Source organism: Vombatus ursinus, unplaced genomic scaffold (genome assembly GCF_900497805.2).
Source record: "Vombatus ursinus unplaced genomic scaffold, bare-nosed wombat genome assembly UNPS02014165.1, whole genome shotgun sequence".
In the NCBI taxonomy this organism is placed as follows: domain Eukaryota; kingdom Metazoa; phylum Chordata; class Mammalia; order Diprotodontia; family Vombatidae; genus Vombatus; species Vombatus ursinus.
Genome location: NW_020953943.1, coordinates 574,845 through 583,321, shown reverse-complemented (window position 1 = coordinate 583,321; position 8,477 = coordinate 574,845). Strand labels below are relative to the sequence as shown.

The 8,477-nt window shown below is 41.6% G+C and overlaps 1 pseudogene; it reads left to right on the top strand.

The window, feature by feature from the left end:
* Nucleotides 1-1,880: 1,880 nt before the first annotated feature.
* Nucleotides 1,881-4,769, top strand: LOC114041077 (annotated as a pseudogene).
* The last annotated feature ends 3,708 nt before the right edge of the window (nucleotides 4,770-8,477 follow it).

Genomic DNA, 8,477 nt, shown 5'->3' with positions numbered 1-8,477 from the left:
GTTTTGAGAAGTCTTCTTCTATTGTTTCCTTCATTATGGTGTTAAGGTTTTTTGTCTTGCCAAGTTATTCCAGGAGACCTCTGGAAACCTTCTTAGAGATCCTGTCATTGAAATCTGTGTTTTGTTTGCAAAGTTGGCATATTTTCTTTTAATGTTTTTGCTATTTTGCTTCTCTTCTAGATAGTCTTTCATTTCTGAGCCTTTGCATCCCAATTGATTGTTCTTTTTTTGTTTCTTTGGTGAGGCTTGTCATTGTACATTCAAGTCTTTTTATTCTGCTCATTATTTTTGCTGGGAAGGACAGAAATTCTGCTTTCACAATTCTCATTTCTCCCTTAAGCCACTCAGGAACAGTGTGCTGTGGTTCTATGTTCTCTTTAAATTCCGTGGGGTGCTCTGTCTCAAGTGTTGGGTCTTCCCTTGTTTTGCAGTATTTAATTCATAGATACATGAATTCATTGACTAAATCAGATGGCCATGTTTTCCTCTGTTTTTGTTGTTTTGTCTTTTGATGTGTCTGTTTATGTTCATGGCCTTTGAGATTTCTTCTCCTCATTAAACAAGTTACAGGAGGAAACAGACAGTAAAACTATACTAGTGAGGAACCTCAACTTTCTCCTCTTAGAACTAGATAAATCTAACAAAAAAAAATAAACAAGAAAGAACTTGAGGAGGTGAATAGAATTTTAGAAAAGTTAGCTATTATGGACCTCTGTAGAAAATTGAATTGGAATAGAAAGTAATATACCTTTTTCTCAACAGTACATGGTACATACACAAAAAGTTGACCATGTATTAAGGCATAAAAAGTTTCACAATCAAATGAAGAAAAACAGAAATATTAAATGCATCCTTTTCAGACCATAATGCAATATAATTACATTCAAAAAGGGCCATGGGAAGATAGATTAAAAATTAATTAGAAACTAAATAATCTAATGTTAAACAATGAGTGGGTCAAAGAACAAATCATAGAAACAATCAATAATTTTATTAAAGAGAATGAAAATGTGACAACATGCCAAATATTATGCAACCAAAGCAATACTTAGAGGAAATTTTTTATCTCTAAATGTTTACATCAATAAAATAGAGAAAGAGCCAATCAATGACTTGGACATGCAACTAAAGAAAAACTAGAAAAAAAAAATTAAAACTCCTGAATGAAACACCAACTTAGAAATCCTGAAAGTCAAAGGAGAGATATAAAATTGAAAGTAAGACAACCATTGGCTGCCCTGCTCCACTCCTCCTTATCCTCTCCCCCTCCTCTCACCATCCTGCCAGGTCTGAGGCTACTGCCAGATCTGGGAATCCTGGTGTCCCACTGTCCAGCTCTCCAGGCCATAGGGATGAACAGAGTGGCATTTGCATTCAACAGGCCGGAGTGGGCCACAGTTGGAGGCCTCTGGCAGGGTCACAGCTGCAGGACTTCCCCATCCCCCACCCTCCTGGCCTGCTGCAGATATCTTCAGGATTTAGGATGTCTTTTCTGGCCAACTTGTGGCACATAGAGATGAAGGAGGGTGGCCCTACCAGAAAACTGGAGATAGTGGAGGTAGAGAATTGCCAGTTCCTATTGAGTACATGGCACCATAGTGTTTACAAAGCACATATAGTACAGCATTGACAAGAGGCCAGAGGCACTTGCTTGCATTCATTCCTTAGTCGTCTGTGTGCCTTACTGGCACTGCCTATTGGCTGAAGAAATATGGGATCTATAAAGACTCTTCAAGTAGAGACTATTGTAGGGTGTGGTGCTTTTGGCCCCCAATTGCTTGTTTGTTTGGAGTTAAGGGCAGTGGTCTGTGTAAATGATAAGACATTATTTTGGTTGCCTCACTGTCCACTTGGTGTGTTTGTATTAAATAATCATCATCATGGTTTTGGATAACCTTCCAAACTTAGAAGATATTTATACTTCCTTGTGCTCACCAACAATGGAAGACTCAGAGGTGGATTTTGATCTGGACTGGGAGATGATGACTCAAAACATGACAGTATTTGGGGGGATTCTACTATCTTTATGGCTTTCAAAGGAAATAAAGATGATACAGATTTGAAATGGAAATTGGACACCATATTGGAGAATGTTCCCAGTCTTTTGCACATGGAATTCAACAAGCTCAAAGTACAGAAGGTGGAACCTTGGAACAGTGTCTGTGTTACATTTAGCATCCCTCAGGAAGCTGCAGAGTGGTTCTGAATTCCGGCTCAGAACAACAACCAGCAACTCCAGGATGTAGGAATTCTCTCCATTCAGATTGAAGGTGAAGATTTAATCAACTTGGCTCTGGCTTTGGCTCAGAATTGAAGCAAAGATGTTCGAATGAATGGTCTGCTGGGAGGAATGGGGAGTAATGGGAGCTGAGAATAATGTTAGAATGGAGGCATGATTTACCAGGACAAGTGGTCCAGGATTAATAAGGAGGAACAATCCTGCAGCTGTTATGATGTTCCAGGGTGGAAATGTATCTTCTTCCATGATAGCAGCTGGTGTTAACCCAGAGCTGCAGACCAGAGCACCTCAACCTGCTTCACAGATTCAGAGGATCCACTACTCTCTGGGCTTTCTCTTTGGATCCCCCAACTTCACCAATGCAGCCTGTACCAGTTAACAGACAAATTAATCCACTTAATTTTTAGCAGTTTCAGCAGCAGCAGCAGTAGATACAACCTAGATCCCCACAGCAACAGCAGCAGCAGCAGCAGCCACAGGGAATATGACCTCATTTACTACCCCTATTCAGGTGCCTGTGTTTTCTGGCTGGAATCAGTTGCCTTCTGGAGCTCTTCAGCCTCCACCAGCCCAGGATTCTCTGGGTACATTAAGAGCAAATCAAGGTTGGAAAAAAGCCCCCCTTCCTGATTCTATGCAGGAGCAGCTTCAGGCAAGGACTTCTCTAGCCATAGTACAGACTCCTTCCCACCCTCCACCTCCATATCCCTTTGGAAGTCAGCAAGCCTCAGGGTCCCACACAAATTTTCCTCCAATGAGCAATACAGGTCAATTTGCTGCTCCTTAAATGAAGAGCCTTCAAGGGGACCCTTCCTGGGCTCCTACCGCACTTCAGCAGCCTCACTTAACAAAAAGTCTCCTGCCTCATCTCCCTCCTTCTTTCAGCAGGGATCTCCTGCATCATCTCCAATAGCCAACTAAACACAACAGCAGATGTGACCAAGGTCACCTCAAAATAACCCTCTTCCCCAAGGATTTCAGCAATCTGTTACTTCTCCTGGTTGAAATCCTATGGTTCAACAGGGAAATGTGCCAACCAACTTCATGGTGATGCAGCAGCAAAATCAGAGTCCACAGGGTTTACATCCAAGTCTAGGAGGAATACCTAAATGGCTCCCACCTGAGTTCTCAACAGGACAGGCCAATCAGAATTTTATGCAAGGCCAAGTATTGTCAACAGCCTCTTGAACCCCTGGGAATTCAGGAACCCCTCAACTACAAAGAAACCAGAGTGCACAGCACACACAGTCAAGTAAATGGTCCTCCCCAGAAGCAGATGCAAGTATCCCATGGGCCACCAAATATGATGCAGCCCAATATGATGGAACTTCATAGCAATATAACCAGTCAACAAACTAGTAACAGTGGAGTTCCTCAGGTGGACATAGGCAGCATGCAAGATCAGCCTCAGCAAGAACCCTCATCTCAAATGATGAACATGTATCAACAGATTGTGTCCTCCCAAGGACAGATGGTGAACTCTCAGGCTCAAGGAGCCTTGAACCCTCAAAACCCAATGATCCTTTCTAGTGCCCAGCTTATGCCACAAGGCCAAATGATGGTAGCCTCTCAGAACAAAAAAAAAAAACCTTGGGCCTTTGCTGCAAAGAATGACTCCCCCCCCCCCCAAACAAATGATTCCCCAGCAGGGCCAGCAGATGATGGCACCACCACATAATCAAATGATGGGACCTCAAGCCAGGTCTTGCTAAAGCAGAACTCAATAATAGAACAAATAATGATCAATCAGGTGCAAGGAAATAAGCAGCCATTTAATGGTCAGGGCTAATCCAATGTTATGATGGGACCAGCTCAGATAATGAGAGGACCAACTCCAAAAGCATGCAAGGAAATATTGTTCAATTTACCGGACAGATGGCAGGACAAATGATGGCCCAGCAAGGCCCTGTGAACAGCAGTCTATCTCAGATTATGGGAATTCAAGGGTAGGTTTTAATACCACCAGGACCTGGCTCATATGTCACAAAAACATAATGACACCATTACCCCCCACAAATAATGGAGTCAACATTTGCAAGATGATGCCTGATGTTTCTGTGCAGTTATCAAACATGGTGCCACCCCACATGCAGATAATGCAAGAAAACAGCACCTCAGGGAACCACTGTTCAATGCATGGGATGCCTTTTAATATACCCTTCAGTGGAGCACCAAATGGAAATCAGATCTCCTGTGGTCAGAATCCTGGTTTCCCTGTCAATAAAGACATCAGTCTAACAAGTCTTTTATTAGTGAATTTACTACAAAGTGACATATCTGCAAACCACTTTAGGGTGAACAATAAACACAAATGCAAATAAATCCAAGAAGAAGCAACTGCCATGGAAGAAGAAAAGCAATCAACAAGGAGAATGTAATACACCAACTGACACACCCAACTGACACATCCAACTGACCTGAGGAATCTGACCAACAATCACTGTCTAGAGAACAAGGAATTAACTTGAATAACACAGGCCCTAAACTCTCAGATTTTGCAAGTAGGCCACCAGGTGATAAAGCGTCATGATGTCACTTGTCTTGTCTATGACATATGAAAGGGGGCTTTGTTGGTGTTCCTTCTTTCCCTCAAGGAAGAAGCAACACTTTTTTGTCCATTGTGGCCCATTTGTATTTCCTGAAAATATTGGCATGTCTGATGTTTTGAATTTTTTCTTGTGTTGTTGAATAATAAACTCTTAAAATAATAATAAAAAAACATTGGACTAATATATAAAACCAGGAACTAGTTTTATGAAAAAACCAATAAAGTATATAAACCATTGGTTAATGTGATTTAAAAAATAAAGAAGAAAACCAAATTACCATTATCAAAAATGATAAGGGTGAATTTGCCAGCAATGAAGAGGAAATTAAAGTAATCATTAGGTGCTGTTTTGCCCAATTATATGTCAATGAGTCTGACAATCTAAGTAAAAAGCATAAATATTTATAAAAAATGTATATTTCCTAGATTAACATAAGAGGAAATAGAATACTTGAAACAATCCCATCTTAGAAAATGAAATTAAACAAGCCATCAATGAACTCCCTATGAAAAAAAATCTCCAACACCTGATGGATTCACAAGTGAATTCATGGTTCACCAGCCTAAGTCTCTGCCCCTTCTGACTTTTGGGTGGTCAGAATTAGCCCCAGCTGGATGCTGAACTCTTTCCCTCAAGTTTAATGGAATGCTGCACAGCTCTCCACATGCAGGTGTCCTTTCCTGCTGACTTTTCCCATTCCCTCCATTCTTTAGTTCTCCAATTCCAACAGGTCAAAGCCTGCTTTTCCTGGTATCGGCAGAAGCTACTTTCTCTCTCACTTAAGTTGATGCTTCTGAGTCCTGAGGAAATTTCCACAGCCTGGAGCAGGGAGTCTCCACAGCACTGGAAAGAGGAAGGGAAGACTGGGGTTTAGGGGTGTTTTGATGTCAGCTTGTGTTGAGTTCTTGGGTCTGCTAGTGCACTCTTGCTGCTGGAAGTGTATGAGGTGGGGGAAAAGTACTGAGATCAAAGTCAGTAAGTGTCACTTTCTGGGTTTGGGTTTTTTTTTTTAACTTATCTTCATTTCAATTCTGGATGTCCTAGACTATGGAAACAGCTAAAGCTGCTTTGTTGTTAGCATATAATTTCTGCTTTTAAAAGTATAAGAGGTCTTTGGCACATTTACTATCAGAATAAAGACCATTCTAAGCAACCAGACCATGTACTTCCAGAAATTTTTGACATCTCTCTTAAGGGTTGGACAGTTATTATGAAAGGGCCCAGAGGAATCCTCTGTAGAGATTTCATCCATATCGATGTTGAGTTCAGTCTCCTTAGAAAGAAGAAAAAAAGAATCTGGATGGACAAGTGGTGGAGAAATAAAAAGTTTGCAACTGCATGCATAATCTGTAGCCATGTACAAAACATGATCAAACGTGTTACCCTGGTTTTTCATTACAAGAAGAGGTCTGTGTACGCTCACTTCCCTGTCGATGTTGTCATTTAAGAGAATTGCTCATTTGTCAAAATCGGAAATTTCTTGGGTGAAAAACATATCCAAAGAATGTGCATGAGACCAGGTGTTGCTTGTGCTGTTTCTCAAGCCCAAAAAGGTGAGCTAATTCTTGAAGGAAATGATATTGAACTTGTCCCAAACTCAGCTCCCCTGATCCAACAGGCTACCACAGTCAAAAACAAGGATATCAGAAATTTTTGGATGGCATCTATGTTTCTGAGAAAGGCATAGTGCAACAAGCTGATGAATGAGTTAGAAAAGATGCCAAAGGCCATGTCCTAAGGAGTCAACATTATTCTGATGTCAAAATAAAAATACTTTTTGTCCAAAAATGTTTAAGAGGTAGGAAAGTTTGGGAAAAGAGAAGCAGAGACAGAGAGAAATGCACAAACACACAGAGAAAGACAAAGATAGACCCTTGTAGGTAGCTTCTGCTTTCCTCCCCCCCTCTTTCTTTTCTTCTGTCTCGGATCTTTCTGTGGTAGGGTTGGGTGGAGGGTTGTGAGGACAGAAGGCATGGCTATACCCCAGGTACTGTCCTAATTTCAGAATCTACTTCATACCTTCTGGGTAACTGGATATGTGGAATTGAAATGGGTGCCTTGGGACAGAAGAGTGAGGATAGAGATGAAGTGAAGATGTCAAGTGGAGCCTTAAATACTAGTAAGAGCCGTGAGGGGGCAGGCCTGTAAGGAGTAGACGGTTCATGGCTCCGTCTATGTGGTTATTGATGAAGGTGAGGGGGGTGGGGAATGGGAGGCAGTCTTATTAATGGGCCTCTATAAAGTGCCTCTACTAGCCTCTGTCTTTTGTAGCAAGTTGCCTGCAGAGCCAAGAGTCACACAAGCAAATGTGATGAAAGGTGAGGGGGGTGGTCCCAGGAGATGTGATACCCGACTTGATATGGGGGTAGCTTGGTAAAAAGCAAAGAAGGTTTAGAGGTAGGTGGGTGTATTTGACAGTCATAGGAAAGTACAGAAGAGGGAAAGGTTTGAGGAGAATGGTAATGAGTTCTGTTTTAGACCTACTGAATTTGAGACACCTATGGAATGTCCAGTTTGAGATTTCTATTAAGTCACTTGGTGATGCAGAACTCAAGCTCAGGAGAGAGATTATGGCTGGATGTAGGGATCTGGGAGTCAGCCATCTAGAGGTAATAATTGAACCCATAGGAGCTGATAAGATTAATGAGCAAGATGGTATGGAGGTAAAAGAGAAGAGGGCTTAGGACAGAGCCTTGGGCAACACCAACAATGGACAAGCCCATCCTCCTGATGATCCAGCAAGCACTAGAGAGGAGTGGCTAGATGGATAGGATGAGATGAATCAGTATCAGAAGAGCCTGCAGAGGAGAGATGATCTAAGAGTTGATGGTAATCACCAGTGTCGCAGATCCTCACTGAGTCATCTTTCTCATGGCTCAGCATCCCCAATTTCTTCAACCAATCATCACGTGACATGGACTCAAGTCTCTTTGCCATCTCAATTGTTCTTTTCTATACCCTTTACAGATTATCACTGTAATTCCCATACTATGGACCTCAGAACTAAATGCCATCTTTCAGATGAGGTATGAATTGGGGCATGATACAGTGGGATTATCATTTGTTTCTTGAAAGGTATATTCCTCAATGTCACTCAAGTAGCGTCAGTTTTAGGGGTGCTATATTATATGACTGATTTATATTGAGCTCGCTGCCTCCTGAGAGTCATGTTTGTTGGACAAACTGCTTTCTGACAAAGCATGCCTCTCACTTAACTTGTAATTGGTGCCCCCTTATAATGTGAAGCATGGAGATGAATTATTTGAAACTCTTTATCACTGTATCATGTCTCATTCTGGGTGTCAGGGCTTAAGAGGGACATTGATAAGATTGATAATATTCAGGACTTGTGAATTTGGTCCAGTCTCCTTTCCTGATTAGGTCTGACTAGTTGGTGCAAGGGAGTCACTAGGAAGAGACTTCTATAGTGAGTAGATCTCTCTGAGAAAAGTAGGTGATACAAAACATGAAGTGAGAACATTTCTCAATGTGAATGTAGCTGGATATAAAGCACCAGGGTTTTGTGAGTCTATCCTTGTGGAAACCCCAAACCATGGTGTGAATTTTTCTGGGTGTAAATCTCACCCTATTGTGACTCCTACCCTGGTATAAAGCCTGCTCACCAAAGCCAGTTTTGTTATCTTCCCAGGAGCAATGGAATTGTCCCTCCTTCACATGTTACTATCACA